Source organism: Etheostoma spectabile, unplaced genomic scaffold, assembly GCF_008692095.1.
Source record: "Etheostoma spectabile isolate EspeVRDwgs_2016 unplaced genomic scaffold, UIUC_Espe_1.0 scaffold00018785, whole genome shotgun sequence".
NCBI lineage: Eukaryota > Metazoa > Chordata > Actinopteri > Perciformes > Percidae > Etheostoma > Etheostoma spectabile.
In genome coordinates, this window is record NW_022604464.1 from 25,870 (window position 1) to 51,229 (window position 25,360).

Here is a 25,360-nt window from a genome sequence, read left to right on the forward strand (position 1 = left end):
TCGCCCTGTATGGTTGCTTACGGCCACACCACCCTGAAAGTGCCCGCTCTCGTCTGATCTCGGAAGCCAAGCAGGGTTGGGCCGGCTTAGTACTTGGATGGGAGACCGCCTGGGAATACCTGGTGCTGTAAGCTTTTTAGTTAGCCTAAGGCGCTGTGGCTTCTTTGCTGGACGTAGAGCAAACAAGGAAACTGTATAGAGGACGTAACTTTTTTTTTTGAAGCACCATTCTTCTTTAGAATTAAAATAAACAATCTCAGTGTTCAACATTTCAAGTAAGAGTTCAAAATACTTGCAGTTTGACCACAGCATAAATAAATAATAAGTTCTGGAAGACAACAAGTCCACCAAGTCTAAGTAAGGTATGAGAACCTTCAGGTCTTCACATCTAGAAATAGCTGGATTTCGCCCTGTATGGTTGCTTACGGCCACACCACCCTGAAAGTGCCCGCTCTCGTCTGATCTCGGAAGCCAAGCAGGGTTGGGCCGGCTTAGTACTTGGATGGGAGACCGCCTGGGAATACCTGGTGCTGTAAGCTTTTTAGTTAGCCTAAGGCGCTGTGGCTTCTTTGCTGGACGTAGAGCAAACAAGGAAACTGTATAGAGGACGTAACTTTTTTTTTTGAAGCACCATTCTTCTTTAGAATTAAATAAACAATCTCAGTGTTCAACATTTCAAGTAAGAGTTCAAAATACTTGCAGTTTGACCACAGCATAAATAAATAATAAGTTCTGGAAGACAACAAGTCCACCAAGTCTAAGTAAGGTATGAGAACCTTCAGGTCTTCACATCTAGAAATAGCTGGATTTCGCCCTGTATGGTTGCTTACGGCCACACCACCCTGAAAGTGCCCGCTCTCGTCTGATCTCGGAAGCCAAGCAGGGTTGGGCCGGCTTAGTACTTGGATGGGAGACCGCCTGGGAATACCTGGTGCTGTAAGCTTTTTAGTTAGCCTAAGGCGCTGTGGCTTCTTTGCTGGACGTAGAGCAAACAAGGAAACTGTATAGAGGACGTAACTTTTTTTTTTGAAGCACCATTCTTCTTTAGAATTAAAATAAACAATCTCAGTGTTCAACATTTCAAGTAAGAGTTCAAAATACTTGCAGTTTGACCACAGCATAAATAAATAATAAGTTCTGGAAGACAACAAGTCCACCAAGTCTAAGTAAGGTAAGAGAACTTCAGGTCTTCACATCTAGAAATAGCTGGATTTCGCCCTGTATGGTTGCTTACGGCCACACCACCCTGAAAGTGCCCGCTCTCGTCTGATCTCGGAAGCCAAGCAGGGTTGGGCCGGCTTAGTACTTGGATGGGAGACCGCCTGGGAATACCTGGTGCTGTAAGCTTTTTAGTTAGCCTAAGGCGCTGTGGCTTCTTTGCTGGACGTAGAGCAAACAAGGAAACTGTATAGAGGACGTAACTTTTTTTTTTGAAGCACCATTCTTCTTTAGAATTATAATAAACAATCTCAGTGTTCAACATTTCAAGTAAGAGTTCAAAATACTTGCAGTTTGACCACAGCATAAATAAATAATAAGTTCTGGAAGACAACAAGTCCACCAAGTCTAAGTAAGGTATGAGAACCTTCAGGTCTTCACATCTAGAAATAGCTGGATTTCGCCCTGTATGGTTGCTTACGGCCACACCACCCTGAAAGTGCCCGCTCTCGTCTGATCTCGGAAGCCAAGCAGGGTTGGGCCGGCTTAGTACTTGGATGGGAGACCGCCTGGGAATACCTGGTGCTGTAAGCTTTTTAGTTAGCCTAAGGCGCTGTGGCTTCTTTGCTGGACGTAGAGCAAACAAGGAAACTGTATAGAGGACGTAACTTTTTTTTTTGAAGCACCATTCTTCTTTAGAATTAAAATAAACAATCTCAGTGTTCAACATTTCAAGTAAGAGTTCAAAATACTTGCAGTTTGACCACAGCATAAATAAATAATAAGTTCTGGAAGACAACAAGTCCACCAAGTCTAAGTAAGGTATGAGAACCTTCAGGTCTTCACATCTAGAAATAGCTGGATTTCGCCCTGTATGGTTGCTTACGGCCACACCACCCTGAAAGTGCCCGCTCTCGTCTGATCTCGGAAGCCAAGCAGGGTTGGGCCGGCTTAGTACTTGGATGGGAGACCGCCTGGGAATACCTGGTGCTGTAAGCTTTTTAGTTAGCCTAAGGCGCTGTGGCTTCTTTGCTGGACGTAGAGCAAACAAGGAAACTGTATAGAGGACGTAACTTTTTTTTTTGAAGCACCATTCTTCTTTAGAATTAAAATAAACAATCTCAGTGTTCAACATTTCAAGTAAGAGTTCAAAATACTTGCAGTTTGACCACAGCATAAATAAATAATAAGTTCTGGAAGACAACAAGTCCACCAAGTCTAAGTAAGGTAAGAGAACCTTCAGGTCTTCACATCTAGAAATAGCTGGATTTCGCCCTGTATGGTTGCTTACGGCCACACCACCCTGAAAGTGCCCGCTCTCGTCTGATCTCGGAAGCCAAGCAGGGTTGGGCCGGCTTAGTACTTGGATGGGAGACCGCCTGGGAATACCTGGTGCTGTAAGCTTTTTAGTTAGCCTAAGGCGCTGTGGCTTCTTTGCTGGACGTAGAGCAAACAAGGAAACTGTATAAAGGACGTAACTTTTTTTTTTGAAGCACCATTCTTCTTTAGAATTAAAATAAACAATCTCAGTGTTCAACATTTCAAGTAAGAGTTCAAAATACTTGCAGTTTGACCACAGCATAAATAAATAATAAGTTCTGGAAGACAACAAGTCCACCAAGTCTAAGTAAGGTATGAGAACCTTCAGGTCTTCACATCTAGAAATAGCTGGATTTCGCCCTGTATGGTTGCTTACGGCCACACCACCCTGAAAGTGCCCGCTCTCGTCTGATCTCGGAAGCCAAGCAGGGTTGGGCCGGCTTAGTACTTGGATGGGAGACCGCCTGGGAATACCTGGTGCTGTAAGCTTTTTAGTTAGCCTAAGGCGCTGTGGCTTCTTTGCTGGACGTAGAGCAAACAAGGAAACTGTATAGAGGACGTAACTTTTTTTTTTGAAGCACCATTCTTCTTTAGAATTAAAATAAACAATCTCAGTGTTCAACATTTCAAGTAAGAGTTCAAAATACTTGCAGTTTGACCACAGCATAAATAAATAATAAGTTCTGGAAGACAACAAGTCCACCAAGTCTAAGTAAGGTAAGAGAACCTTCAGGTCTTCACATCTAGAAATAGCTGGATTTCGCCCTGTATGGTTGCTTACGGCCACACCACCCTGAAAGTGCCCGCTCTCGTCTGATCTCGGAAGCCAAGCAGGGTTGGGCCGGCTTAGTACTTGGATGGGAGACCGCCTGGGAATACCTGGTGCTGTAAGCTTTTTAGTTAGCCTAAGGCGCTGTGGCTTCTTTGCTGGACGTAGAGCAAACAAGGAAACTGTATAGAGGACGTAACTTTTTTTTTTGAAGCACCATTCTTCTTTAGAATTAAAATAAACAATCTCAGTGTTCAACATTTCAAGTAAGAGTTCAAAATACTTGCAGTTTGACCACAGCATAAATAAATAATAAGTTCTGGAAGACAACAAGTCCACCAAGTCTAAGTAAGGTATGAGAACCTTCAGGTCTTCACATCTAGAAATAGCTGGATTTCGCCCTGTATGGTTGCTTACGGCCACACCACCCTGAAAGTGCCCGCTCTCGTCTGATCTCGGAAGCCAAGCAGGGTTGGGCCGGCTTAGTACTTGGATGGGAGACCGCCTGGGAATACCTGGTGCTGTAAGCTTTTTAGTTAGCCTAAGGCGCTGTGGCTTCTTTGCTGGACGTAGAGCAAACAAGGAAACTGTATAGAGGACGTAACTTTTTTTTTTGAAGCACCATTCTTCTTTAGAATTAAAATAAACAATCTCAGTGTTCAACATTTCAAGTAAGAGTTCAAAATACTTGCAGTTTGACCACAGCATAAATAAATAATAAGTTCTGGAAGACAACAAGTCCACCAAGTCTAAGTAAGGTAAGAGAACCTTCAGGTCTTCACATCTAGAAATAGCTGGATTTCGCCCTGTATGGTTGCTTACGGCCACACCACCCTGAAAGTGCCCGCTCTCGTCTGATCTCGGAAGCCAAGCAGGGTTGGGCCGGCTTAGTACTTGGATGGGAGACCGCCTGGGAATACCTGGTGCTGTAAGCTTTTTAGTTAGCCTAAGGCGCTGTGGCTTCTTTGCTGGACGTAGAGCAAACAAGGAAACTGTATAGGACGTAACTTTTTTTTTTGAAGCACCATTCTTCTTTAGAATTAAAATAAACAATCTCAGTGTTCAACATTTCAAGTAAGAGTTCAAAATACTTGCAGTTTGACCACAGCATAAATAAATAATAAGTTCTGGAAGACAACAAGTCCACCAAGTCTAAGTAAGGTATGAGAACCTTCAGGTCTTCACATCTAGAAATAGCTGGATTTCGCCCTGTATGGTTGCTTACGGCCACACCACCCTGAAAGTGCCCGCTCTCGTCTGATCTCGGAAGCCAAGCAGGGTTGGGCCGGCTTAGTACTTGGATGGGAGACCGCCTGGGAATACCTGGTGCTGTAAGCTTTTTAGTTAGCCTAAGGCGCTGTGGCTTCTTTGCTGGACGTAGAGCAAACAAGGAAACTGTATAGGACGTAACTTTTTTTTTTGAAGCACCATTCTTCTTTAGAATTAAAATAAACAATCTCAGTGTTCAACATTTCAAGTAAGAGTTCAAAATACTTGCAGTTTGACCACAGCATAAATAAATAATAAGTTCTGGAAGACAACAAGTCCACCAAGTCTAAGTAAGGTAAGAGAACGTTCAGGTCTTCACATCTAGAAATAGCTGGATTTCGCCCTGTATGGTTGCTTACGGCCACACCACCCTGAAAGTGCCCGCTCTCGTCTGATCTCGGAAGCCAAGCAGGGTTGGGCCGGCTTAGTACTTGGATGGGAGACCGCCTGGGAATACCTGGTGCTGTAAGCTTTTTAGTTAGCCTAAGGCGCTGTGGCTTCTTTGCTGGACGTAGAGCAAACAAGGAAACTGTATAGAGGACGTAACTTTTTTTTTTGAAGCACCATTCTTCTTTAGAATTAAAATAAACAATCTCAGTGTTCAACATTTCAAGTAAGAGTTCAAAATACTTGCAGTTTGACCACAGCATAAATAAATAATAAGTTCTGGAAGACAACAAGTCCACCAAGTCTAAGTAAGGTAAGAGAACCTTCAGGTCTTCACATCTAGAAATAGCTGGATTTCGCCCTGTATGGTTGCTTACGGCCACACCACCCTGAAAGTGCCCGCTCTCGTCTGATCTCGGAAGCCAAGCAGGGTTGGGCCGGCTTAGTACTTGGATGGGAGACCGCCTGGGAATACCTGGTGCTGTAAGCTTTTTAGTTAGCCTAAGGCGCTGTGGCTTCTTTGCTGGACGTAGAGCAAACAAGGAAACTGTATAGAGGACGTAACTTTTTTTTTTGAAGCACCATTCTTCTTTAGAATTAAAATAAACAATCTCAGTGTTCAACATTTCAAGTAAGAGTTCAAAATACTTGCAGTTTGACCACAGCATAAATAAATAATAAGTTCTGGAAGACAACAAGTCCACCAAGTCTAAGTAAGGTATGAGAACCTTCAGGTCTTCACATCTAGAAATAGCTGGATTTCGCCCTGTATGGTTGCTTACGGCCACACCACCCTGAAAGTGCCCGCTCTCGTCTGATCTCGGAAGCCAAGCAGGGTTGGGCCGGCTTAGTACTTGGATGGGAGACCGCCTGGGAATACCTGGTGCTGTAAGCTTTTTAGTTAGCCTAAGGCGCTGTGGCTTCTTTGCTGGACGTAGAGCAAACAAGGAAACTGTATAAAGGACGTAACTTTTTTTTTTGAAGCACCATTCTTCTTTAGAATTAAAATAAACAATCTCAGTGTTCAACATTTCAAGTAAGAGTTCAAAATACTTGCAGTTTGACCACAGCATAAATAAATAATAAGTTCTGGAAGACAACAAGTCCACCAAGTCTAAGTAAGGTATGAGAACCTTCAGGTCTTCACATCTAGAAATAGCTGGATTTCGCCCTGTATGGTTGCTTACGGCCACACCACCCTGAAAGTGCCCGCTCTCGTCTGATCTCGGAAGCCAAGCAGGGTTGGGCCGGCTTAGTACTTGGATGGGAGACCGCCTGGGAATACCTGGTGCTGTAAGCTTTTTAGTTAGCCTAAGGCGCTGTGGCTTCTTTGCTGGACGTAGAGCAAACAAGGAAACTGTATAGAGGACGTAACTTTTTTTTTTGAAGCACCATTCTTCTTTAGAATTAAATAAACAATCTCAGTGTTCAACATTTCAAGTAAGAGTTCAAAATACTTGCAGTTTGACCACAGCATAAATAAATAATAAGTTCTGGAAGACAACAAGTCCACCAAGTCTAAGTAAGGTATGAGAACCTTCAGGTCTTCACATCTAGAAATAGCTGGATTTCGCCCTGTATGGTTGCTTACGGCCACACCACCCTGAAAGTGCCCGCTCTCGTCTGATCTCGGAAGCCAAGCAGGGTTGGGCCGGCTTAGTACTTGGATGGGAGACCGCCTGGGAATACCTGGTGCTGTAAGCTTTTTAGTTAGCCTAAGGCGCTGTGGCTTCTTTGCTGGACGTAGAGCAAACAAGGAAACTGTATAGAGGACGTAACTTTTTTTTTTGAAGCACCATTCTTCTTTAGAATTAAAATAAACAATCTCAGTGTTCAACATTTCAAGTAAGAGTTCAAAATACTTGCAGTTTGACCACAGCATAAATAAATAATAAGTTCTGGAAGACAACAAGTCCACCAAGTCTAAGTAAGGTATGAGAACCTTCAGGTCTTCACATCTAGAAATAGCTGGATTTCGCCCTGTATGGTTGCTTACGGCCACACCACCCTGAAAGTGCCCGCTCTCGTCTGATCTCGGAAGCCAAGCAGGGTTGGGCCGGCTTAGTACTTGGATGGGAGACCGCCTGGGAATACCTGGTGCTGTAAGCTTTTTAGTTAGCCTAAGGCGCTGTGGCTTCTTTGCTGGACGTAGAGCAAACAAGGAAACTGTATAAGGACGTAACTTTTTTTTTTGAAGCACCATTCTTCTTTAGAATTAAAATAAACAATCTCAGTGTTCAACATTTCAAGTAAGAGTTCAAAATACTTGCAGTTTGACCACAGCATAAATAAATAATAAGTTCTGGAAGACAACAAGTCCACCAAGTCTAAGTAAGGTATGAGAACCTTCAGGTCTTCACATCTAGAAATAGCTGGATTTCGCCCTGTATGGTTGCTTACGGCCACACCACCCTGAAAGTGCCCGCTCTCGTCTGATCTCGGAAGCCAAGCAGGGTTGGGCCGGCTTAGTACTTGGATGGGAGACCGCCTGGGAATACCTGGTGCTGTAAGCTTTTTAGTTAGCCTAAGGCGCTGTGGCTTCTTTGCTGGACGTAGAGCAAACAAGGAAACTGTATAGAGGACGTAACTTTTTTTTTTGAAGCACCATTCTTCTTTAGAATTAAAATAAACAATCTCAGTGTTCAACATTTCAAGTAAGAGTTCAAAATACTTGCAGTTTGACCACAGCATAAATAAATAATAAGTTCTGGAAGACAACAAGTCCACCAAGTCTAAGTAAGGTATGAGAACCTTCAGGTCTTCACATCTAGAAATAGCTGGATTTCGCCCTGTATGGTTGCTTACGGCCACACCACCCTGAAAGTGCCCGCTCTCGTCTGATCTCGGAAGCCAAGCAGGGTTGGGCCGGCTTAGTACTTGGATGGGAGACCGCCTGGGAATACCTGGTGCTGTAAGCTTTTTAGTTAGCCTAAGGCGCTGTGGCTTCTTTGCTGGACGTAGAGCAAACAAGGAAACTGTATAAAGGACGTAACTTTTTTTTTTGAAGCACCATTCTTCTTTAGAATTATAATAAACAACTCAGTGTTCAACATTTCAAGTAAGAGTTCAAAATACTTGCAGTTTGACCACAGCATAAATAAATAATAAGTTCTGGAAGACAACAAGTCCACCAAGTCTAAGTAAGGTATGAGAACCTTCAGGTCTTCACATCTAGAAATAGCTGGATTTCGCCCTGTATGGTTGCTTACGGCCACACCACCCTGAAAGTGCCCGCTCTCGTCTGATCTCGGAAGCCAAGCAGGGTTGGGCCGGCTTAGTACTTGGATGGGAGACCGCCTGGGAATACCTGGTGCTGTAAGCTTTTTAGTTAGCCTAAGGCGCTGTGGCTTCTTTGCTGGACGTAGAGCAAACAAGGAAACTGTATAAGGACGTAACTTTTTTTTTTGAAGCACCATTCTTCTTTAGAATTAAAATAAACAATCTCAGTGTTCAACATTTCAAGTAAGAGTTCAAAATACTTGCAGTTTGACCACAGCATAAATAAATAATAAGTTCTGGAAGACAACAAGTCCACCAAGTCTAAGTAAGGTATGAGAACCTTCAGGTCTTCACATCTAGAAATAGCTGGATTTCGCCCTGTATGGTTGCTTACGGCCACACCACCCTGAAAGTGCCCGCTCTCGTCTGATCTCGGAAGCCAAGCAGGGTTGGGCCGGCTTAGTACTTGGATGGGAGACCGCCTGGGAATACCTGGTGCTGTAAGCTTTTTAGTTAGCCTAAGGCGCTGTGGCTTCTTTGCTGGACGTAGAGCAAACAAGGAAACTGTATAAGGACGTAACTTTTTTTTTTGAAGCACCATTCTTCTTTAGAATTAAATAAACAATCTCAGTGTTCAACATTTCAAGTAAGAGTTCAAAATACTTGCAGTTTGACCACAGCATAAATAAATAATAAGTTCTGGAAGACAACAAGTCCACCAAGTCTAAGTAAGGTAAGAGAACCTTCAGGTCTTCACATCTAGAAATAGCTGGATTTCGCCCTGTATGGTTGCTTACGGCCACACCACCCTGAAAGTGCCCGCTCTCGTCTGATCTCGGAAGCCAAGCAGGGTTGGGCCGGCTTAGTACTTGGATGGGAGACCGCCTGGGAATACCTGGTGCTGTAAGCTTTTTAGTTAGCCTAAGGCGCTGTGGCTTCTTTGCTGGACGTAGAGCAAACAAGGAAACTGTATAAGGACGTAACTTTTTTTTTTGAAGCACCATTCTTCTTTAGAATTAAAATAAACAACTCAGTGTTCAACATTTCAAGTAAGAGTTCAAAATACTTGCAGTTTGACCACAGCATAAATAAATAATAAGTTCTGGAAGACAACAAGTCCACCAAGTCTAAGTAAGGTATGAGAACCTTCAGGTCTTCACATCTAGAAATAGCTGGATTTCGCCCTGTATGGTTGCTTACGGCCACACCACCCTGAAAGTGCCCGCTCTCGTCTGATCTCGGAAGCCAAGCAGGGTTGGGCCGGCTTAGTACTTGGATGGGAGACCGCCTGGGAATACCTGGTGCTGTAAGCTTTTTAGTTAGCCTAAGGCGCTGTGGCTTCTTTGCTGGACGTAGAGCAAACAAGGAAACTGTATAGAGGACGTAACTTTTTTTTTTGAAGCACCATTCTTCTTTAGAATTAAAATAAACAATCTCAGTGTTCAACATTTCAAGTAAGAGTTCAAAATACTTGCAGTTTGACCACAGCATAAATAAATAATAAGTTCTGGAAGACAACAAGTCCACCAAGTCTAAGTAAGGTATGAGAACCTTCAGGTCTTCACATCTAGAAATAGCTGGATTTCGCCCTGTATGGTTGCTTACGGCCACACCACCCTGAAAGTGCCCGCTCTCGTCTGATCTCGGAAGCCAAGCAGGGTTGGGCCGGCTTAGTACTTGGATGGGAGACCGCCTGGGAATACCTGGTGCTGTAAGCTTTTTAGTTAGCCTAAGGCGCTGTGGCTTCTTTGCTGGACGTAGAGCAAACAAGGAAACTGTATAGAGGACGTAACTTTTTTTTTTGAAGCACCATTCTTCTTTAGAATTAAAATAAACAATCTCAGTGTTCAACATTTCAAGTAAGAGTTCAAAATACTTGCAGTTTGACCACAGCATAAATAAATAATAAGTTCTGGAAGACAACAAGTCCACCAAGTCTAAGTAAGGTATGAGAACCTTCAGGTCTTCACATCTAGAAATAGCTGGATTTCGCCCTGTATGGTTGCTTACGGCCACACCACCCTGAAAGTGCCCGCTCTCGTCTGATCTCGGAAGCCAAGCAGGGTTGGGCCGGCTTAGTACTTGGATGGGAGACCGCCTGGGAATACCTGGTGCTGTAAGCTTTTTAGTTAGCCTAAGGCGCTGTGGCTTCTTTGCTGGACGTAGAGCAAACAAGGAAACTGTATAGAGGACGTAACTTTTTTTTTTGAAGCACCATTCTTCTTTAGAATTAAAATAAACAATCTCAGTGTTCAACATTTCAAGTAAGAGTTCAAAATACTTGCAGTTTGACCACAGCATAAATAAATAATAAGTTCTGGAAGACAACAAGTCCACCAAGTCTAAGTAAGGTAAGAGAACCTTCAGGTCTTCACATCTAGAAATAGCTGGATTTCGCCCTGTATGGTTGCTTACGGCCACACCACCCTGAAAGTGCCCGCTCTCGTCTGATCTCGGAAGCCAAGCAGGGTTGGGCCGGCTTAGTACTTGGATGGGAGACCGCCTGGGAATACCTGGTGCTGTAAGCTTTTTAGTTAGCCTAAGGCGCTGTGGCTTCTTTGCTGGACGTAGAGCAAACAAGGAAACTGTATAAAGGACGTAACTTTTTTTTTTGAAGCACCATTCTTCTTTAGAATTAAAATAAACAATCTCAGTGTTCAACATTTCAAGTAAGAGTTCAAAATACTTGCAGTTTGACCACAGCATAAATAAATAATAAGTTCTGGAAGACAACAAGTCCACCAAGTCTAAGTAAGGTATGAGAACCTTCAGGTCTTCACATCTAGAAATAGCTGGATTTCGCCCTGTATGGTTGCTTACGGCCACACCACCCTGAAAGTGCCCGCTCTCGTCTGATCTCGGAAGCCAAGCAGGGTTGGGCCGGCTTAGTACTTGGATGGGAGACCGCCTGGGAATACCTGGTGCTGTAAGCTTTTTAGTTAGCCTAAGGCGCTGTGGCTTCTTTGCTGGACGTAGAGCAAACAAGGAAACTGTATAAAGGACGTAACTTTTTTTTTTGAAGCACCATTCTTCTTTAGAATTATAATAAACAATCTCAGTGTTCAACATTTCAAGTAAGAGTTCAAAATACTTGCAGTTTGACCACAGCATAAATAAATAATAAGTTCTGGAAGACAACAAGTCCACCAAGTCTAAGTAAGGTATGAGAACCTTCAGGTCTTCACATCTAGAAATAGCTGGATTTCGCCCTGTATGGTTGCTTACGGCCACACCACCCTGAAAGTGCCCGCTCTCGTCTGATCTCGGAAGCCAAGCAGGGTTGGGCCGGCTTAGTACTTGGATGGGAGACCGCCTGGGAATACCTGGTGCTGTAAGCTTTTTAGTTAGCCTAAGGCGCTGTGGCTTCTTTGCTGGACGTAGAGCAAACAAGGAAACTGTATAGAGGACGTAACTTTTTTTTTTGAAGCACCATTCTTCTTTAGAATTAAAATAAACAATCTCAGTGTTCAACATTTCAAGTAAGAGTTCAAAATACTTGCAGTTTGACCACAGCATAAATAAATAATAAGTTCTGGAAGACAACAAGTCCACCAAGTCTAAGTAAGGTAAGAGAACCTTCAGGTCTTCACATCTAGAAATAGCTGGATTTCGCCCTGTATGGTTGCTTACGGCCACACCACCCTGAAAGTGCCCGCTCTCGTCTGATCTCGGAAGCCAAGCAGGGTTGGGCCGGCTTAGTACTTGGATGGGAGACCGCCTGGGAATACCTGGTGCTGTAAGCTTTTTAGTTAGCCTAAGGCGCTGTGGCTTCTTTGCTGGACGTAGAGCAAACAAGGAAACTGTATAAAGGACGTAACTTTTTTTTTTGAAGCACCATTCTTCTTTAGAATTAAAATAAACAATCTCAGTGTTCAACATTTCAAGTAAGAGTTCAAAATACTTGCAGTTTGACCACAGCATAAATAAATAATAAGTTCTGGAAGACAACAAGTCCACCAAGTCTAAGTAAGGTATGAGAACCTTCAGGTCTTCACATCTAGAAATAGCTGGATTTCGCCCTGTATGGTTGCTTACGGCCACACCACCCTGAAAGTGCCCGCTCTCGTCTGATCTCGGAAGCCAAGCAGGGTTGGGCCGGCTTAGTACTTGGATGGGAGACCGCCTGGGAATACCTGGTGCTGTAAGCTTTTTAGTTAGCCTAAGGCGCTGTGGCTTCTTTGCTGGACGTAGAGCAAACAAGGAAACTGTATAGAGGACGTAACTTTTTTTTTTGAAGCACCATTCTTCTTTAGAATTAAAATAAACAATCTCAGTGTTCAACATTTCAAGTAAGAGTTCAAAATACTTGCAGTTTGACCACAGCATAAATAAATAATAAGTTCTGGAAGACAACAAGTCCACCAAGTCTAAGTAAGGTATGAGAACCTTCAGGTCTTCACATCTAGAAATAGCTGGATTTCGCCCTGTATGGTTGCTTACGGCCACACCACCCTGAAAGTGCCCGCTCTCGTCTGATCTCGGAAGCCAAGCAGGGTTGGGCCGGCTTAGTACTTGGATGGGAGACCGCCTGGGAATACCTGGTGCTGTAAGCTTTTTAGTTAGCCTAAGGCGCTGTGGCTTCTTTGCTGGACGTAGAGCAAACAAGGAAACTGTATAGAGGACGTAACTTTTTTTTTTGAAGCACCATTCTTCTTTAGAATTAAAATAAACAATCTCAGTGTTCAACATTTCAAGTAAGAGTTCAAAATACTTGCAGTTTGACCACAGCATAAATAAATAATAAGTTCTGGAAGACAACAAGTCCACCAAGTCTAAGTAAGGTATGAGAACCTTCAGGTCTTCACATCTAGAAATAGCTGGATTTCGCCCTGTATGGTTGCTTACGGCCACACCACCCTGAAAGTGCCCGCTCTCGTCTGATCTCGGAAGCCAAGCAGGGTTGGGCCGGCTTAGTACTTGGATGGGAGACCGCCTGGGAATACCTGGTGCTGTAAGCTTTTTAGTTAGCCTAAGGCGCTGTGGCTTCTTTGCTGGACGTAGAGCAAACAAGGAAACTGTATAGAGGACGTAACTTTTTTTTTTGAAGCACCATTCTTCTTTAGAATTAAATAAACAATCTCAGTGTTCAACATTTCAAGTAAGAGTTCAAAATACTTGCAGTTTGACCACAGCATAAATAAATAATAAGTTCTGGAAGACAACAAGTCCACCAAGTCTAAGTAAGGTATGAGAACCTTCAGGTCTTCACATCTAGAAATAGCTGGATTTCGCCCTGTATGGTTGCTTACGGCCACACCACCCTGAAAGTGCCCGCTCTCGTCTGATCTCGGAAGCCAAGCAGGGTTGGGCCGGCTTAGTACTTGGATGGGAGACCGCCTGGGAATACCTGGTGCTGTAAGCTTTTTAGTTAGCCTAAGGCGCTGTGGCTTCTTTGCTGGACGTAGAGCAAACAAGGAAACTGTATAGAGGACGTAACTTTTTTTTTTGAAGCACCATTCTTCTTTAGAATTAAATAAACAATCTCAGTGTTCAACATTTCAAGTAAGAGTTCAAAATACTTGCAGTTTGACCACAGCATAAATAAATAATAAGTTCTGGAAGACAACAAGTCCACCAAGTCTAAGTAAGGTATGAGAACCTTCAGGTCTTCACATCTAGAAATAGCTGGATTTCGCCCTGTATGGTTGCTTACGGCCACACCACCCTGAAAGTGCCCGCTCTCGTCTGATCTCGGAAGCCAAGCAGGGTTGGGCCGGCTTAGTACTTGGATGGGAGACCGCCTGGGAATACCTGGTGCTGTAAGCTTTTTAGTTAGCCTAAGGCGCTGTGGCTTCTTTGCTGGACGTAGAGCAAACAAGGAAACTGTATAAGGACGTAACTTTTTTTTTTGAAGCACCATTCTTCTTTAGAATTAAAATAAACAATCTCAGTGTTCAACATTTCAAGTAAGAGTTCAAAATACTTGCAGTTTGACCACAGCATAAATAAATAATAAGTTCTGGAAGACAACAAGTCCACCAAGTCTAAGTAAGGTATGAGAACCTTCAGGTCTTCACATCTAGAAATAGCTGGATTTCGCCCTGTATGGTTGCTTACGGCCACACCACCCTGAAAGTGCCCGCTCTCGTCTGATCTCGGAAGCCAAGCAGGGTTGGGCCGGCTTAGTACTTGGATGGGAGACCGCCTGGGAATACCTGGTGCTGTAAGCTTTTTAGTTAGCCTAAGGCGCTGTGGCTTCTTTGCTGGACGTAGAGCAAACAAGGAAACTGTATAGGACGTAACTTTTTTTTTTGAAGCACCATTCTTCTTTAGAATTAAATAAACAATCTCAGTGTTCAACATTTCAAGTAAGAGTTCAAAATACTTGCAGTTTGACCACAGCATAAATAAATAATAAGTTCTGGAAGACAACAAGTCCACCAAGTCTAAGTAAGGTATGAGAACCTTCAGGTCTTCACATCTAGAAATAGCTGGATTTCGCCCTGTATGGTTGCTTACGGCCACACCACCCTGAAAGTGCCCGCTCTCGTCTGATCTCGGAAGCCAAGCAGGGTTGGGCCGGCTTAGTACTTGGATGGGAGACCGCCTGGGAATACCTGGTGCTGTAAGCTTTTTAGTTAGCCTAAGGCGCTGTGGCTTCTTTGCTGGACGTAGAGCAAACAAGGAAACTGTATAGAGGACGTAACTTTTTTTTTTGAAGCACCATTCTTCTTTAGAATTAAAATAAACAATCTCAGTGTTCAACATTTCAAGTAAGAGTTCAAAATACTTGCAGTTTGACCACAGCATAAATAAATAATAAGTTCTGGAAGACAACAAGTCCACCAAGTCTAAGTAAGGTATGAGAACCTTCAGGTCTTCACATCTAGAAATAGCTGGATTTCGCCCTGTATGGTTGCTTACGGCCACACCACCCTGAAAGTGCCCGCTCTCGTCTGATCTCGGAAGCCAAGCAGGGTTGGGCCGGCTTAGTACTTGGATGGGAGACCGCCTGGGAATACCTGGTGCTGTAAGCTTTTTAGTTAGCCTAAGGCGCTGTGGCTTCTTTGCTGGACGTAGAGCAAACAAGGAAACTGTATAAAGGACGTAACTTTTTTTTTTGAAGCACCATTCTTCTTTAGAATTAAAATAAACAATCTCAGTGTTCAACATTTCAAGTAAGAGTTCAAAATACTTGCAGTTTGACCACAGCATAAATAAATAATAAGTTCTGGAAGACAACAAGTCCACCAAGTCTAAGTAAGGTATGAGAACCTTCAGGTCTTCACATCTAGAAATAGCTGGATTTCGCCCTGTATGGTTGCTTACGGCCACACCACCCTGAAAGTGCCCGCTCTCGTCTGATCTCGGAAGCCAAGCAGGGTTGGGCCGGCTTAGTACTTGGATGGGAGACCGCCTGGGAATACCTGGTGCTGTAAGCTTTTTAGTTAGCCTAAGGCGCTGTGGCTTCTTTGCTGGACGTAGAGCAAACAAGGAAACTGTATAGAGGACGTAACTTTTTTTTTTGAAGCACCATTCTTCTTTAGAATTAAAATAAACAATCTCAGTGTTCAACATTTCAAGTAAGAGTTCAAAATACTTGCAGTTTGACCACAGCATAAATAAATAATAAGTTCTGGAAGACAACAAGTCCACCAAGTCTAAGTAAGGTATGAGAACCTTCAGGTCTTCACATCTAGAAATAGCTGGATTTCGCCCTGTATGGTTGCTTACGGCCACACCACCCTGAAAGTGCCCGCTCTCGTCTGATCTCGGAAGCCAAGCAGGGTTGGGCCGGCTTAGTACTTGGATGGGAGACCGCCTGGGAATACCTGGTGCTGTAAGCTTTTTAGTTAGCCTAAGGCGCTGTGGCTTCTTTGCTGGACGTAGAGCAAACAAGGAAACTGTATAGAGGACGTAACTTTTTTTTTTGAAGCACCATTCTTCTTTAGAATTAAAATAAACAATCTCAGTGTTCAACATTTCAAGTAAGAGTTCAAAATACTTGCAGTTTGACCACAGCATAAATAAATAATAAGTTCTGGAAGACAACAAGTCCACCAAGTCTAAGTAAGGTATGAGAACCTTCAGGTCTTCACATCTAGAAATAGCTGGATTTCGCCCTGTATGGTTGCTTACGGCCACACCACCCTGAAAGTGCCCGCTCTCGTCTGATCTCGGAAGCCAAGCAGGGTTGGGCCGGCTTAGTACTTGGATGGGAGACCGCCTGGGAATACCTGGTGCTGTAAGCTTTTTAGTTAGCCTAAGGCGCTGTGGCTTCTTTGCTGGACGTAGAGCAAACAAGGAAACTGTATAGAGGACGTAACTTTTTTTTTTGAAGCACCATTCTTCTTTAGAATTAAAATAAACAATCTCAGTGTTCAACATTTCAAGTAAGAGTTCAAAATACTTGCAGTTTGACCACAGCATAAATAAATAATAAGTTCTGGAAGACAACAAGTCCACCAAGTCTAAGTAAGGTATGAGAACCTTCAGGTCTTCACATCTAGAAATAGCTGGATTTCGCCCTGTATGGTTGCTTACGGCCACACCACCCTGAAAGTGCCCGCTCTCGTCTGATCTCGGAAGCCAAGCAGGGTTGGGCCGGCTTAGTACTTGGATGGGAGACCGCCTGGGAATACCTGGTGCTGTAAGCTTTTTAGTTAGCCTAAGGCGCTGTGGCTTCTTTGCTGGACGTAGAGCAAACAAGGAAACTGTATAGAGGACGTAACTTTTTTTTTTGAAGCACCATTCTTCTTTAGAATTAAAATAAACAATCTCAGTGTTCAACATTTCAAGTAAGAGTTCAAAATACTTGCAGTTTGACCACAGCATAAATAAATAATAAGTTCTGGAAGACAACAAGTCCACCAAGTCTAAGTAAGGTATGAGAACCTTCAGGTCTTCACATCTAGAAATAGCTGGATTTCGCCCTGTATGGTTGCTTACGGCCACACCACCCTGAAAGTGCCCGCTCTCGTCTGATCTCGGAAGCCAAGCAGGGTTGGGCCGGCTTAGTACTTGGATGGGAGACCGCCTGGGAATACCTGGTGCTGTAAGCTTTTTAGTTAGCCTAAGGCGCTGTGGCTTCTTTGCTGGACGTAGAGCAAACAAGGAAACTGTATAAAGGACGTAACTTTTTTTTTTGAAGCACCATTCTTCTTTAGAATTAAAATAAACAACTCAGTGTTCAACATTTCAAGTAAGAGTTCAAAATACTTGCAGTTTGACCACAGCATAAATAAATAATAAGTTCTGGAAGACAACAAGTCCACCAAGTCTAAGTAAGGTATGAGAACCTTCAGGTCTTCACATCTAGAAATAGCTGGATTTCGCCCTGTATGGTTGCTTACGGCCACACCACCCTGAAAGTGCCCGCTCTCGTCTGATCTCGGAAGCCAAGCAGGGTTGGGCCGGCTTAGTACTTGGATGGGAGACCGCCTGGGAATACCTGGTGCTGTAAGCTTTTTAGTTAGCCTAAGGCGCTGTGGCTTCTTTGCTGGACGTAGAGCAAACAAGGAAACTGTATAGAGGACGTAACTTTTTTTTTTGAAGCACCATTCTTCTTTAGAATTAAAATAAACAATCTCAGTGTTCAACATTTCAAGTAAGAGTTCAAAATACTTGCAGTTTGACCACAGCATAAATAAATAATAAGTTCTGGAAGACAACAAGTCCACCAAGTCTAAGTAAGGTATGAGAACCTTCAGGTCTTCACATCTAGAAATAGCTGGATTTCGCCCTGTATGGTTGCTTACGGCCACACCACCCTGAAAGTGCCCGCTCTCGTCTGATCTCGGAAGCCAAGCAGGGTTGGGCCGGCTTAGTACTTGGATGGGAGACCGCCTGGGAATACCTGGTGCTGTAAGCTTTTTAGTTAGCCTAAGGCGCTGTGGCTTCTTTGCTGGACGTAGAGCAAACAAGGAAACTGTATAAAGGACGTAACTTTTTTTTTTGAAGCACCATTCTTCTTTAGAATTAAAATAAACAATCTCAGTGTTCAACATTTCAAGTAAGAGTTCAAAATACTTGCAGTTTGACCACAGCATAAATAAATAATAAGTTCTGGAAGACAACAAGTCCACCAAGTCTAAGTAAGGTATGAGAACCTTCAGGTCTTCACATCTAGAAATAGCTGGATTTCGCCCTGTATGGTTGCTTACGGCCACACCACCCTGAAAGTGCCCGCTCTCGTCTGATCTCGGAAGCCAAGCAGGGTTGGGCCGGCTTAGTACTTGGATGGGAGACCGCCTGGGAATACCTGGTGCTGTAAGCTTTTTAGTTAGCCTAAGGCGCTGTGGCTTCTTTGCTGGACGTAGAGCAAACAAGGAAACTGTATAGAGGACGTAACTTTTTTTTTTGAAGCACCATTCTTCTTTAGAATTAAAATAAACAATCTCAGTGTTCAACATTTCAAGTAAGAGTTCAAAATACTTGCAGTTTGACCACAGCATAAATAAATAATAAGTTCTGGAAGACAACAAGTCCACCAAGTCTAAGTAAGGTATGAGAACCTTCAGGTCTTCACATCTAGAAATAGCTGGATTTCGCCCTGTATGGTTGCTTACGGCCACACCACCCTGAAAGTGCCCGCTCTCGTCTGATCTCGGAAGCCAAGCAGGGTTGGGCCGGCTTAGTACTTGGATGGGAGACCGCCTGGGAATACCTGGTGCTGTAAGCTTTTTAGTTAGCCTAAGGCGCTGTGGCTTCTTTGCTGGACGTAGAGCAAACAAGGAAACTGTATAGAGGACGTAACTTTTTTTTTTGAAGCACCATTCTTCTTTAGAATTAAAATAAACAATCTCAGTGTTCAACATTTCAAGTAAGAGTTCAAAATACTTGCAGTTTGACCACAGCATAAATAAATAATAAGTTCTGGAAGACAACAAGTCCACCAAGTCTAAGTAAGGTATGAGAACCTTCAGGTCTTCACATCTAGAAATAGCTGGATTTCGCCCTGTATGGTTGCTTACGGCCACACCACCCTGAAAGTGCCCGCTCTCGTCTGATCTCGGAAGCCAAGCAGGGTTGGGCCGGCTTAGTACTTGGATGGGAGACCGCCTGGGAATACCTGGTGCTGTAAGCTTTTTAGTTAGCCTAAGGCGCTGTGGCTTCTTTGCTGGACGTAGAGCAAACAAGGAAACTGTATAGAGGACGTAACTTTTTTTTTTGAAGCACCATTCTTCTTTAGAATTAAAATAAACAATCTCAGTGTTCAACATTTCAAGTAAGAGTTCAAAATACTTGCAGTTTGACCACAGCATAAATAAATAATAAGTTCTGGAAGACAACAAGTCCACCAAGTCTAAGTAAGGTATGAGAACCTTCAGGTCTTCACATCTAGAAATAGCTGGATTTCGCCCTGTATGGTTGCTTACGGCCACACCACCCTGAAAGTGCCCGCTCTCGTCTGATCTCGGAAGCCAAGCAGGGTTGGGCCGGCTTAGTACTTGGATGGGAGACCGCCTGGGAATACCTGGTGCTGTAAGCTTTTTAGTTAGCCTAAGGCGCTGTGGCTTCTTTGCTGGACGTAGAGCAAACAAGGAAACTGTATAGAGGACGTAACTTTTTTTTTTGAAGCACCATTCTTCTTTAGAATTAAATAAACAATCTCAGTGTTCAACATTTCAAGTAAGAGTTCAAAATACTTGCAGTTTGACCACAGCATAAATAAATAATAAGTTCTGGAAGACAACAAGTCCACCAAGTCTAAGTAAGGTATGAGAACCTTCAGGTCTTCACATCTAGAAATAGCTGGATTTCGCCCTGTATGGTTGCTTACGGCCACACCACCCTGAAAGTGCCCGCTCTCGTCTGATCTCGGAAGCCAAGCAGGGTTGGGCCGGCTTAGTACTTGGATGGGAGACCGCCTGGGAATACCTGGTGCTGTAAGCTTTTTAGTTAGCCTAAGGCGCTGTGGCTTCTTTGCTGGACGTAGAGCAAACAAGGAAACTGTATAGAGGACGTAACTTTTTTTTTTGAAGCACCATTCTTCTTTAGAATTAAAATAAACAATCTCAGTGTTCAACATTTCAAGTAAGAGTTCAAAATACTTGCAGTTTGACCACAGCATAAATAAATAATAAGTTCTGGAAGACAACAAGTCCACCAAGTCTAAGTAAGGTATGAGAACCTTCAGGTCTTCACATCTAGAAATAGCTGGATTTCGCCCTGTATGGTTGCTTACGGCCACACCACCCTGAAAGTGCCCGCTCTCGTCTGATCTCGGAAGCCAAGCAGGGTTGGGCCGGCTTAGTACTTGGATGGGAGACCGCCTGGGAATACCTGGTGCTGTAAGCTTTTTAGTTAGCCTAAGGCGCTGTGGCTTCTTTGCTGGACGTAGAGCAAACAAGGAAACTGTATAAAGGACGTAACTTTTTTTTTTGAAGCACCATTCTTCTTTAGAATTAAAATAAACAATCTCAGTGTTCAACATTTCAAGTAAGAGTTCAAAATACTTGCAGTTTGACCACAGCATAAATAAATAATAAGTTCTGGAAGACAACAAGTCCACCAAGTCTAAGTAAGGTAAGAGAACCTTCAGGTCTTCACATCTAGAAATAGCTGGATTTCGCCCTGTATGGTTGCTTACGGCCACACCACCCTGAAAGTGCCCGCTCTCGTCTGATCTCGGAAGCCAAGCAGGGTTGGGCCGGCTTAGTACTTGGATGGGAGACCGCCTGGGAATACCTGGTGCTGTAAGCTTTTTAGTTAGCCTAAGGCGCTGTGGCTTCTTTGCTGGACGTAGAGCAAACAAGGAAACTGTATAGAGGACGTAACTTTTTTTTTTGAAGCACCATTCTTCTTTAGAATTAAATAAACAACTCAGTGTTCAACATTTCAAGTAAGAGTTCAAAATACTTGCAGTTTGACCACAGCATAAATAAATAATAAGTTCTGGAAGACAACAAGTCCACCAAGTCTAAGTAAGGTAAGAGAACGTTCAGGTCTTCACATCTAGAAATAGCTGGATTTCGCCCTGTATGGTTGCTTACGGCCACACCACCCTGAAAGTGCCCGCTCTCGTCTGATCTCGGAAGCCAAGCAGGGTTGGGCCGGCTTAGTACTTGGATGGGAGACCGCCTGGGAATACCTGGTGCTGTAAGCTTTTTAGTTAGCCTAAGGCGCTGTGGCTTCTTTGCTGGACGTAGAGCAAACAAGGAAACTGTATAGAGGACGTAACTTTTTTTTTTGAAGCACCATTCTTCTTTAGAATTAAAATAAACAATCTCAGTGTTCAACATTTCAAGTAAGAGTTCAAAATACTTGCAGTTTGACCACAGCATAAATAAATAATAAGTTCTGGAAGACAACAAGTCCACCAAGTCTAAGTAAGGTATGAGAACCTTCAGGTCTTCACATCTAGAAATAGCTGGATTTCGCCCTGTATGGTTGCTTACGGCCACACCACCCTGAAAGTGCCCGCTCTCGTCTGATCTCGGAAGCCAAGCAGGGTTGGGCCGGCTTAGTACTTGGATGGGAGACCGCCTGGGAATACCTGGTGCTGTAAGCTTTTTAGTTAGCCTAAGGCGCTGTGGCTTCTTTGCTGGACGTAGAGCAAACAAGGAAACTGTATAGAGGACGTAACTTTTTTTTTTGAAGCACCATTCTTCTTTAGAATTAAAATAAACAATCTCAGTGTTCAACATTTCAAGTAAGAGTTCAAAATACTTGCAGTTTGACCACAGCATAAATAAATAATAAGTTCTGGAAGACAACAAGTCCACCAAGTCTAAGTAAGGTATGAGAACCTTCAGGTCTTCACATCTAGAAATAGCTGGATTTCGCCCTGTATGGTTGCTTACGGCCACACCACCCTGAAAGTGCCCGCTCTCGTCTGATCTCGGAAGCCAAGCAGGGTTGGGCCGGCTTAGTACTTGGATGGGAGACCGCCTGGGAATACCTGGTGCTGTAAGCTTTTTAGTTAGCCTAAGGCGCTGTGGCTTCTTTGCTGGACGTAGAGCAAACAAGGAAACTGTATAAAGGACGTAACTTTTTTTTTTGAAGCACCATTCTTCTTTAGAATTAAAATAAACAACTCAGTGTTCAACATTTCAAGTAAGAGTTCAAAATACTTGCAGTTTGACCACAGCATAAATAAATAATAAGTTCTGGAAGACAACAAGTCCACCAAGTCTAAGTAAGGTATGAGAACCTTCAGGTCTTCACATCTAGAAATAGCTGGATTTCGCCCTGTATGGTTGCTTACGGCCACACCACCCTGAAAGTGCCCGCTCTCGTCTGATCTCGGAAGCCAAGCAGGGTTGGGCCGGCTTAGTACTTGGATGGGAGACCGCCTGGGAATACCTGGTGCTGTAAGCTTTTTAGTTAGCCTAAGGCGCTGTGGCTTCTTTGCTGGACGTAGAGCAAACAAGGAAACTGTATAGAGGACGTAACTTTTTTTTTTGAAGCACCATTCTTCTTTAGAATTAAAATAAACAATCTCAGTGTTCAACATTTCAAGTAAGAGTTCAAAATACTTGCAGTTTGACCACAGCATAAATAAATAATAAGTTCTGGAAGACAACAAGTCCACCAAGTCTAAGTAAGGTAAGAGAACCTTCAGGTCTTCACATCTAGAAATAGCTGGATTTCGCCCTGTATGGTTGCTTACGGCCACACCACCCTGAAAGTGCCCGCTCTCGTCTGATCTCGGAAGCCAAGCAGGGTTGGGCCGGCTTAGTACTTGGATGGGAGACCGCCTGGGAATACCTGGTGCTGTAAGCTTTTTAGTTAGCCTAAGGCGCTGTGGCTTCTTTGCTGGACGTAGAGCAAACAAGGAAACTGTATAAAGGACGTAACTTTTTTTTTTGAAGCACCATTCTTCTTTAGAATTAAAATAAACAATCTCAGTGTTCAACATTTCAAGTAAGAGTTCAAAATACTTGCAGTTTGACCACAGCATAAATAAATAATAAGTTCTGGAAGACAACAAGTCCACCAAGTCTAAGTAAGGTAAGAGAACCTTCAGGTCTTCACATCTAGAAATAGCTGGATTTCGCCCTGTATGGTTGCTTACGGCCACACCACCCTGAAAGTGCCCGCTCTCGTCTGATCTCGGAAGCCAAGCAGGGTTGGGCCGGCTTAGTACTTGGATGGGAGACCGCCTGGGAATACCTGGTGCTGTAAGCTTTTTAGTTAGCCTAAGGCGCTGTGGCTTCTTTGCTGGACGTAGAGCAAACAAGGAAACTGTATAAGGACGTAACTTTTTTTTTTGAAGCACCATTCTTCTTTAGAATTAAAATAAACAATCTCAGTGTTCAACATTTCAAGTAAGAGTTCAAAATACTTGCAGTTTGACCACAGCATAAATAAATAATAAGTTCTGGAAGACAACAAGTCCACCAAGTCTAAGTAAGGTAAGAGAACGTTCAGGTCTTCACATCTAGAAATAGCTGGATTTCGCCCTGTATGGTTGCTTACGGCCACACCACCCTGAAAGTGCCCGCTCTCGTCTGATCTCGGAAGCCAAGCAGGGTTGGGCCGGCTTAGTACTTGGATGGGAGACCGCCTGGGAATACCTGGTGCTGTAAGCTTTTTAGTTAGCCTAAGGCGCTGTGGCTTCTTTGCTGGACGTAGAGCAAACAAGGAAACTGTATAGAGGACGTAACTTTTTTTTTTGAAGCACCATTCTTCTTTAGAATTAAAATAAACAATCTCAGTGTTCAACATTTCAAGTAAGAGTTCAAAATACTTGCAGTTTGACCACAGCATAAATAAATAATAAGTTCTGGAAGACAACAAGTCCACCAAGTCTAAGTAAGGTATGAGAACCTTCAGGTCTTCACATCTAGAAATAGCTGGATTTCGCCCTGTATGGTTGCTTACGGCCACACCACCCTGAAAGTGCCCGCTCTCGTCTGATCTCGGAAGCCAAGCAGGGTTGGGCCGGCTTAGTACTTGGATGGGAGACCGCCTGGGAATACCTGGTGCTGTAAGCTTTTTAGTTAGCCTAAGGCGCTGTGGCTTCTTTGCTGGACGTAGAGCAAACAAGGAAACTGTATAAAGGACGTAACTTTTTTTTTTGAAGCACCATTCTTCTTTAGAATTAAAATAAACAATCTCAGTGTTCAACATTTCAAGTAAGAGTTCAAAATACTTGCAGTTTGACCACAGCATAAATAAATAATAAGTTCTGGAAGACAACAAGTCCACCAAGTCTAAGTAAGGTATGAGAACCTTCAGGTCTTCACATCTAGAAATAGCTGGATTTCGCCCTGTATGGTTGCTTACGGCCACACCACCCTGAAAGTGCCCGCTCTCGTCTGATCTCGGAAGCCAAGCAGGGTTGGGCCGGCTTAGTACTTGGATGGGAGACCGCCTGGGAATACCTGGTGCTGTAAGCTTTTTAGTTAGCCTAAGGCGCTGTGGCTTCTTTGCTGGACGTAGAGCAAACAAGGAAACTGTATAAAGGACGTAACTTTTTTTTTTGAAGCACCATTCTTCTTTAGAATTAAAATAAACAATCTCAGTGTTCAACATTTCAAGTAAGAGTTCAAAATACTTGCAGTTTGACCACAGCATAAATAAATAATAAGTTCTGGAAGACAACAAGTCCACCAAGTCTAAGTAAGGTAAGAGAACCTTCAGGTCTTCACATCTAGAAATAGCTGGATTTCGCCCTGTATGGTTGCTTACGGCCACACCACCCTGAAAGTGCCCGCTCTCGTCTGATCTCGGAAGCCAAGCAGGGTTGGGCCGGCTTAGTACTTGGATGGGAGACCGCCTGGGAATACCTGGTGCTGTAAGCTTTTTAGTTAGCCTAAGGCGCTGTGGCTTCTTTGCTGGACGTAGAGCAAACAAGGAAACTGTATAAAGGACGTAACTTTTTTTTTTGAAGCACCATTCTTCTTTAGAATTAAATAAACAATCTCAGTGTTCAACATTTCAAGTAAGAGTTCAAAATACTTGCAGTTTGACCACAGCATAAATAAATAATAAGTTCTGGAAGACAACAAGTCCACCAAGTCTAAGTAAGGTATGAGAACCTTCAGGTCTTCACATCTAGAAATAGCTGGATTTCGCCCTGTATGGTTGCTTACGGCCACACCACCCTGAAAGTGCCCGCTCTCGTCTGATCTCGGAAGCCAAGCAGGGTTGGGCCGGCTTAGTACTTGGATGGGAGACCGCCTGGGAATACCTGGTGCTGTAAGCTTTTTAGTTAGCCTAAGGCGCTGTGGCTTCTTTGCTGGACGTAGAGCAAACAAGGAAACTGTATAGAGGACGTAACTTTTTTTTTTGAAGCACCATTCTTCTTTAGAATTAAAATAAACAATCTCAGTGTTCAACATTTCAAGT

The 25,360-nt window shown here is 43.4% G+C and overlaps 63 non-coding genes across 63 annotated transcripts; all 63 read left to right on the forward strand.

Annotated features, from left to right (window-relative positions):
- Positions 1–15: 15 nt before the first annotated feature.
- On the forward strand, positions 16–134 carry LOC116682262 (5S ribosomal RNA). Its single transcript, XR_004330363.1, has one exon. It is a non-coding gene; the product is annotated as a 5S ribosomal RNA (ribosomal RNA).
- A 286-nt stretch (positions 135–420) lies between these two features.
- Positions 421–539, forward strand: LOC116682263 (5S ribosomal RNA). The gene has a single exon (XR_004330364.1). It is a non-coding gene; the product is annotated as a 5S ribosomal RNA (ribosomal RNA).
- Positions 540–824: 285 nt separating this feature from the next.
- LOC116682264 (5S ribosomal RNA) lies at positions 825–943 on the forward strand. The gene has a single exon (XR_004330365.1). It is a non-coding gene; the product is annotated as a 5S ribosomal RNA (ribosomal RNA).
- Positions 944–1,228: 285 nt separating this feature from the next.
- LOC116682044 (5S ribosomal RNA) lies at positions 1,229–1,347 on the forward strand. The gene has a single exon (XR_004330182.1). It is a non-coding gene; the product is annotated as a 5S ribosomal RNA (ribosomal RNA).
- Positions 1,348–1,633: 286 nt separating this feature from the next.
- Positions 1,634–1,752, forward strand: LOC116682045 (5S ribosomal RNA). Its single transcript, XR_004330183.1, has one exon. It is a non-coding gene; the product is annotated as a 5S ribosomal RNA (ribosomal RNA).
- Positions 1,753–2,038: 286 nt separating this feature from the next.
- LOC116682046 (5S ribosomal RNA) lies at positions 2,039–2,157 on the forward strand. Its single transcript, XR_004330184.1, has one exon. It is a non-coding gene; the product is annotated as a 5S ribosomal RNA (ribosomal RNA).
- A 286-nt stretch (positions 2,158–2,443) lies between these two features.
- On the forward strand, positions 2,444–2,562 carry LOC116682047 (5S ribosomal RNA). The gene has a single exon (XR_004330185.1). It is a non-coding gene; the product is annotated as a 5S ribosomal RNA (ribosomal RNA).
- Positions 2,563–2,848: 286 nt separating this feature from the next.
- LOC116682048 (5S ribosomal RNA) lies at positions 2,849–2,967 on the forward strand. The gene has a single exon (XR_004330186.1). It is a non-coding gene; the product is annotated as a 5S ribosomal RNA (ribosomal RNA).
- Positions 2,968–3,253: 286 nt separating this feature from the next.
- LOC116682050 (5S ribosomal RNA) lies at positions 3,254–3,372 on the forward strand. The gene has a single exon (XR_004330188.1). It is a non-coding gene; the product is annotated as a 5S ribosomal RNA (ribosomal RNA).
- A 286-nt stretch (positions 3,373–3,658) lies between these two features.
- On the forward strand, positions 3,659–3,777 carry LOC116682051 (5S ribosomal RNA). The gene has a single exon (XR_004330189.1). It is a non-coding gene; the product is annotated as a 5S ribosomal RNA (ribosomal RNA).
- Positions 3,778–4,063: 286 nt separating this feature from the next.
- On the forward strand, positions 4,064–4,182 carry LOC116682052 (5S ribosomal RNA). Its single transcript, XR_004330190.1, has one exon. It is a non-coding gene; the product is annotated as a 5S ribosomal RNA (ribosomal RNA).
- Positions 4,183–4,466: 284 nt separating this feature from the next.
- LOC116682053 (5S ribosomal RNA) lies at positions 4,467–4,585 on the forward strand. The gene has a single exon (XR_004330191.1). It is a non-coding gene; the product is annotated as a 5S ribosomal RNA (ribosomal RNA).
- Positions 4,586–4,869: 284 nt separating this feature from the next.
- On the forward strand, positions 4,870–4,988 carry LOC116682054 (5S ribosomal RNA). The gene has a single exon (XR_004330192.1). It is a non-coding gene; the product is annotated as a 5S ribosomal RNA (ribosomal RNA).
- A 286-nt stretch (positions 4,989–5,274) lies between these two features.
- LOC116682055 (5S ribosomal RNA) lies at positions 5,275–5,393 on the forward strand. The gene has a single exon (XR_004330193.1). It is a non-coding gene; the product is annotated as a 5S ribosomal RNA (ribosomal RNA).
- Positions 5,394–5,679: 286 nt separating this feature from the next.
- Positions 5,680–5,798, forward strand: LOC116682057 (5S ribosomal RNA). The gene has a single exon (XR_004330194.1). It is a non-coding gene; the product is annotated as a 5S ribosomal RNA (ribosomal RNA).
- Positions 5,799–6,084: 286 nt separating this feature from the next.
- LOC116682058 (5S ribosomal RNA) lies at positions 6,085–6,203 on the forward strand. The gene has a single exon (XR_004330195.1). It is a non-coding gene; the product is annotated as a 5S ribosomal RNA (ribosomal RNA).
- A 285-nt stretch (positions 6,204–6,488) lies between these two features.
- On the forward strand, positions 6,489–6,607 carry LOC116682059 (5S ribosomal RNA). The gene has a single exon (XR_004330196.1). It is a non-coding gene; the product is annotated as a 5S ribosomal RNA (ribosomal RNA).
- Positions 6,608–6,893: 286 nt separating this feature from the next.
- LOC116682060 (5S ribosomal RNA) lies at positions 6,894–7,012 on the forward strand. Its single transcript, XR_004330197.1, has one exon. It is a non-coding gene; the product is annotated as a 5S ribosomal RNA (ribosomal RNA).
- Positions 7,013–7,297: 285 nt separating this feature from the next.
- Positions 7,298–7,416, forward strand: LOC116682062 (5S ribosomal RNA). The gene has a single exon (XR_004330199.1). It is a non-coding gene; the product is annotated as a 5S ribosomal RNA (ribosomal RNA).
- A 286-nt stretch (positions 7,417–7,702) lies between these two features.
- LOC116682063 (5S ribosomal RNA) lies at positions 7,703–7,821 on the forward strand. The gene has a single exon (XR_004330200.1). It is a non-coding gene; the product is annotated as a 5S ribosomal RNA (ribosomal RNA).
- A 285-nt stretch (positions 7,822–8,106) lies between these two features.
- LOC116682064 (5S ribosomal RNA) lies at positions 8,107–8,225 on the forward strand. Its single transcript, XR_004330201.1, has one exon. It is a non-coding gene; the product is annotated as a 5S ribosomal RNA (ribosomal RNA).
- A 285-nt stretch (positions 8,226–8,510) lies between these two features.
- Positions 8,511–8,629, forward strand: LOC116682065 (5S ribosomal RNA). Its single transcript, XR_004330202.1, has one exon. It is a non-coding gene; the product is annotated as a 5S ribosomal RNA (ribosomal RNA).
- Positions 8,630–8,913: 284 nt separating this feature from the next.
- LOC116682066 (5S ribosomal RNA) lies at positions 8,914–9,032 on the forward strand. Its single transcript, XR_004330203.1, has one exon. It is a non-coding gene; the product is annotated as a 5S ribosomal RNA (ribosomal RNA).
- A 284-nt stretch (positions 9,033–9,316) lies between these two features.
- LOC116682067 (5S ribosomal RNA) lies at positions 9,317–9,435 on the forward strand. Its single transcript, XR_004330204.1, has one exon. It is a non-coding gene; the product is annotated as a 5S ribosomal RNA (ribosomal RNA).
- Positions 9,436–9,721: 286 nt separating this feature from the next.
- On the forward strand, positions 9,722–9,840 carry LOC116682068 (5S ribosomal RNA). The gene has a single exon (XR_004330205.1). It is a non-coding gene; the product is annotated as a 5S ribosomal RNA (ribosomal RNA).
- Positions 9,841–10,126: 286 nt separating this feature from the next.
- Positions 10,127–10,245, forward strand: LOC116682069 (5S ribosomal RNA). The gene has a single exon (XR_004330206.1). It is a non-coding gene; the product is annotated as a 5S ribosomal RNA (ribosomal RNA).
- Positions 10,246–10,531: 286 nt separating this feature from the next.
- On the forward strand, positions 10,532–10,650 carry LOC116682070 (5S ribosomal RNA). Its single transcript, XR_004330207.1, has one exon. It is a non-coding gene; the product is annotated as a 5S ribosomal RNA (ribosomal RNA).
- A 286-nt stretch (positions 10,651–10,936) lies between these two features.
- On the forward strand, positions 10,937–11,055 carry LOC116682071 (5S ribosomal RNA). The gene has a single exon (XR_004330208.1). It is a non-coding gene; the product is annotated as a 5S ribosomal RNA (ribosomal RNA).
- A 286-nt stretch (positions 11,056–11,341) lies between these two features.
- On the forward strand, positions 11,342–11,460 carry LOC116682074 (5S ribosomal RNA). Its single transcript, XR_004330210.1, has one exon. It is a non-coding gene; the product is annotated as a 5S ribosomal RNA (ribosomal RNA).
- A 286-nt stretch (positions 11,461–11,746) lies between these two features.
- On the forward strand, positions 11,747–11,865 carry LOC116682075 (5S ribosomal RNA). Its single transcript, XR_004330211.1, has one exon. It is a non-coding gene; the product is annotated as a 5S ribosomal RNA (ribosomal RNA).
- A 286-nt stretch (positions 11,866–12,151) lies between these two features.
- On the forward strand, positions 12,152–12,270 carry LOC116682076 (5S ribosomal RNA). The gene has a single exon (XR_004330212.1). It is a non-coding gene; the product is annotated as a 5S ribosomal RNA (ribosomal RNA).
- Positions 12,271–12,556: 286 nt separating this feature from the next.
- LOC116682077 (5S ribosomal RNA) lies at positions 12,557–12,675 on the forward strand. The gene has a single exon (XR_004330213.1). It is a non-coding gene; the product is annotated as a 5S ribosomal RNA (ribosomal RNA).
- A 286-nt stretch (positions 12,676–12,961) lies between these two features.
- Positions 12,962–13,080, forward strand: LOC116682078 (5S ribosomal RNA). Its single transcript, XR_004330214.1, has one exon. It is a non-coding gene; the product is annotated as a 5S ribosomal RNA (ribosomal RNA).
- Positions 13,081–13,365: 285 nt separating this feature from the next.
- LOC116682079 (5S ribosomal RNA) lies at positions 13,366–13,484 on the forward strand. The gene has a single exon (XR_004330215.1). It is a non-coding gene; the product is annotated as a 5S ribosomal RNA (ribosomal RNA).
- Positions 13,485–13,769: 285 nt separating this feature from the next.
- LOC116682080 (5S ribosomal RNA) lies at positions 13,770–13,888 on the forward strand. Its single transcript, XR_004330216.1, has one exon. It is a non-coding gene; the product is annotated as a 5S ribosomal RNA (ribosomal RNA).
- A 285-nt stretch (positions 13,889–14,173) lies between these two features.
- Positions 14,174–14,292, forward strand: LOC116682081 (5S ribosomal RNA). Its single transcript, XR_004330217.1, has one exon. It is a non-coding gene; the product is annotated as a 5S ribosomal RNA (ribosomal RNA).
- A 283-nt stretch (positions 14,293–14,575) lies between these two features.
- LOC116682082 (5S ribosomal RNA) lies at positions 14,576–14,694 on the forward strand. Its single transcript, XR_004330218.1, has one exon. It is a non-coding gene; the product is annotated as a 5S ribosomal RNA (ribosomal RNA).
- Positions 14,695–14,980: 286 nt separating this feature from the next.
- LOC116682083 (5S ribosomal RNA) lies at positions 14,981–15,099 on the forward strand. The gene has a single exon (XR_004330219.1). It is a non-coding gene; the product is annotated as a 5S ribosomal RNA (ribosomal RNA).
- A 286-nt stretch (positions 15,100–15,385) lies between these two features.
- On the forward strand, positions 15,386–15,504 carry LOC116682085 (5S ribosomal RNA). Its single transcript, XR_004330221.1, has one exon. It is a non-coding gene; the product is annotated as a 5S ribosomal RNA (ribosomal RNA).
- Positions 15,505–15,790: 286 nt separating this feature from the next.
- Positions 15,791–15,909, forward strand: LOC116682086 (5S ribosomal RNA). The gene has a single exon (XR_004330222.1). It is a non-coding gene; the product is annotated as a 5S ribosomal RNA (ribosomal RNA).
- Positions 15,910–16,195: 286 nt separating this feature from the next.
- LOC116682087 (5S ribosomal RNA) lies at positions 16,196–16,314 on the forward strand. The gene has a single exon (XR_004330223.1). It is a non-coding gene; the product is annotated as a 5S ribosomal RNA (ribosomal RNA).
- Positions 16,315–16,600: 286 nt separating this feature from the next.
- LOC116682089 (5S ribosomal RNA) lies at positions 16,601–16,719 on the forward strand. Its single transcript, XR_004330224.1, has one exon. It is a non-coding gene; the product is annotated as a 5S ribosomal RNA (ribosomal RNA).
- A 286-nt stretch (positions 16,720–17,005) lies between these two features.
- On the forward strand, positions 17,006–17,124 carry LOC116682090 (5S ribosomal RNA). Its single transcript, XR_004330225.1, has one exon. It is a non-coding gene; the product is annotated as a 5S ribosomal RNA (ribosomal RNA).
- Positions 17,125–17,409: 285 nt separating this feature from the next.
- On the forward strand, positions 17,410–17,528 carry LOC116682091 (5S ribosomal RNA). Its single transcript, XR_004330226.1, has one exon. It is a non-coding gene; the product is annotated as a 5S ribosomal RNA (ribosomal RNA).
- A 286-nt stretch (positions 17,529–17,814) lies between these two features.
- On the forward strand, positions 17,815–17,933 carry LOC116682092 (5S ribosomal RNA). The gene has a single exon (XR_004330227.1). It is a non-coding gene; the product is annotated as a 5S ribosomal RNA (ribosomal RNA).
- A 286-nt stretch (positions 17,934–18,219) lies between these two features.
- LOC116682093 (5S ribosomal RNA) lies at positions 18,220–18,338 on the forward strand. The gene has a single exon (XR_004330228.1). It is a non-coding gene; the product is annotated as a 5S ribosomal RNA (ribosomal RNA).
- A 286-nt stretch (positions 18,339–18,624) lies between these two features.
- LOC116682094 (5S ribosomal RNA) lies at positions 18,625–18,743 on the forward strand. Its single transcript, XR_004330229.1, has one exon. It is a non-coding gene; the product is annotated as a 5S ribosomal RNA (ribosomal RNA).
- Positions 18,744–19,029: 286 nt separating this feature from the next.
- On the forward strand, positions 19,030–19,148 carry LOC116682095 (5S ribosomal RNA). The gene has a single exon (XR_004330230.1). It is a non-coding gene; the product is annotated as a 5S ribosomal RNA (ribosomal RNA).
- A 286-nt stretch (positions 19,149–19,434) lies between these two features.
- On the forward strand, positions 19,435–19,553 carry LOC116682097 (5S ribosomal RNA). The gene has a single exon (XR_004330232.1). It is a non-coding gene; the product is annotated as a 5S ribosomal RNA (ribosomal RNA).
- A 285-nt stretch (positions 19,554–19,838) lies between these two features.
- Positions 19,839–19,957, forward strand: LOC116682098 (5S ribosomal RNA). Its single transcript, XR_004330233.1, has one exon. It is a non-coding gene; the product is annotated as a 5S ribosomal RNA (ribosomal RNA).
- Positions 19,958–20,243: 286 nt separating this feature from the next.
- On the forward strand, positions 20,244–20,362 carry LOC116682099 (5S ribosomal RNA). The gene has a single exon (XR_004330234.1). It is a non-coding gene; the product is annotated as a 5S ribosomal RNA (ribosomal RNA).
- Positions 20,363–20,648: 286 nt separating this feature from the next.
- Positions 20,649–20,767, forward strand: LOC116682100 (5S ribosomal RNA). The gene has a single exon (XR_004330235.1). It is a non-coding gene; the product is annotated as a 5S ribosomal RNA (ribosomal RNA).
- A 284-nt stretch (positions 20,768–21,051) lies between these two features.
- On the forward strand, positions 21,052–21,170 carry LOC116682101 (5S ribosomal RNA). Its single transcript, XR_004330236.1, has one exon. It is a non-coding gene; the product is annotated as a 5S ribosomal RNA (ribosomal RNA).
- Positions 21,171–21,456: 286 nt separating this feature from the next.
- On the forward strand, positions 21,457–21,575 carry LOC116682102 (5S ribosomal RNA). The gene has a single exon (XR_004330237.1). It is a non-coding gene; the product is annotated as a 5S ribosomal RNA (ribosomal RNA).
- A 286-nt stretch (positions 21,576–21,861) lies between these two features.
- On the forward strand, positions 21,862–21,980 carry LOC116682103 (5S ribosomal RNA). Its single transcript, XR_004330238.1, has one exon. It is a non-coding gene; the product is annotated as a 5S ribosomal RNA (ribosomal RNA).
- Positions 21,981–22,265: 285 nt separating this feature from the next.
- On the forward strand, positions 22,266–22,384 carry LOC116682105 (5S ribosomal RNA). Its single transcript, XR_004330239.1, has one exon. It is a non-coding gene; the product is annotated as a 5S ribosomal RNA (ribosomal RNA).
- Positions 22,385–22,670: 286 nt separating this feature from the next.
- On the forward strand, positions 22,671–22,789 carry LOC116682106 (5S ribosomal RNA). Its single transcript, XR_004330240.1, has one exon. It is a non-coding gene; the product is annotated as a 5S ribosomal RNA (ribosomal RNA).
- A 286-nt stretch (positions 22,790–23,075) lies between these two features.
- LOC116682107 (5S ribosomal RNA) lies at positions 23,076–23,194 on the forward strand. Its single transcript, XR_004330241.1, has one exon. It is a non-coding gene; the product is annotated as a 5S ribosomal RNA (ribosomal RNA).
- Positions 23,195–23,479: 285 nt separating this feature from the next.
- On the forward strand, positions 23,480–23,598 carry LOC116682109 (5S ribosomal RNA). Its single transcript, XR_004330244.1, has one exon. It is a non-coding gene; the product is annotated as a 5S ribosomal RNA (ribosomal RNA).
- Positions 23,599–23,884: 286 nt separating this feature from the next.
- LOC116682110 (5S ribosomal RNA) lies at positions 23,885–24,003 on the forward strand. Its single transcript, XR_004330245.1, has one exon. It is a non-coding gene; the product is annotated as a 5S ribosomal RNA (ribosomal RNA).
- A 286-nt stretch (positions 24,004–24,289) lies between these two features.
- LOC116682111 (5S ribosomal RNA) lies at positions 24,290–24,408 on the forward strand. The gene has a single exon (XR_004330246.1). It is a non-coding gene; the product is annotated as a 5S ribosomal RNA (ribosomal RNA).
- Positions 24,409–24,694: 286 nt separating this feature from the next.
- On the forward strand, positions 24,695–24,813 carry LOC116682112 (5S ribosomal RNA). Its single transcript, XR_004330247.1, has one exon. It is a non-coding gene; the product is annotated as a 5S ribosomal RNA (ribosomal RNA).
- Positions 24,814–25,098: 285 nt separating this feature from the next.
- LOC116682113 (5S ribosomal RNA) lies at positions 25,099–25,217 on the forward strand. Its single transcript, XR_004330248.1, has one exon. It is a non-coding gene; the product is annotated as a 5S ribosomal RNA (ribosomal RNA).
- The last annotated feature ends 143 nt before the right edge of the window (positions 25,218–25,360 follow it).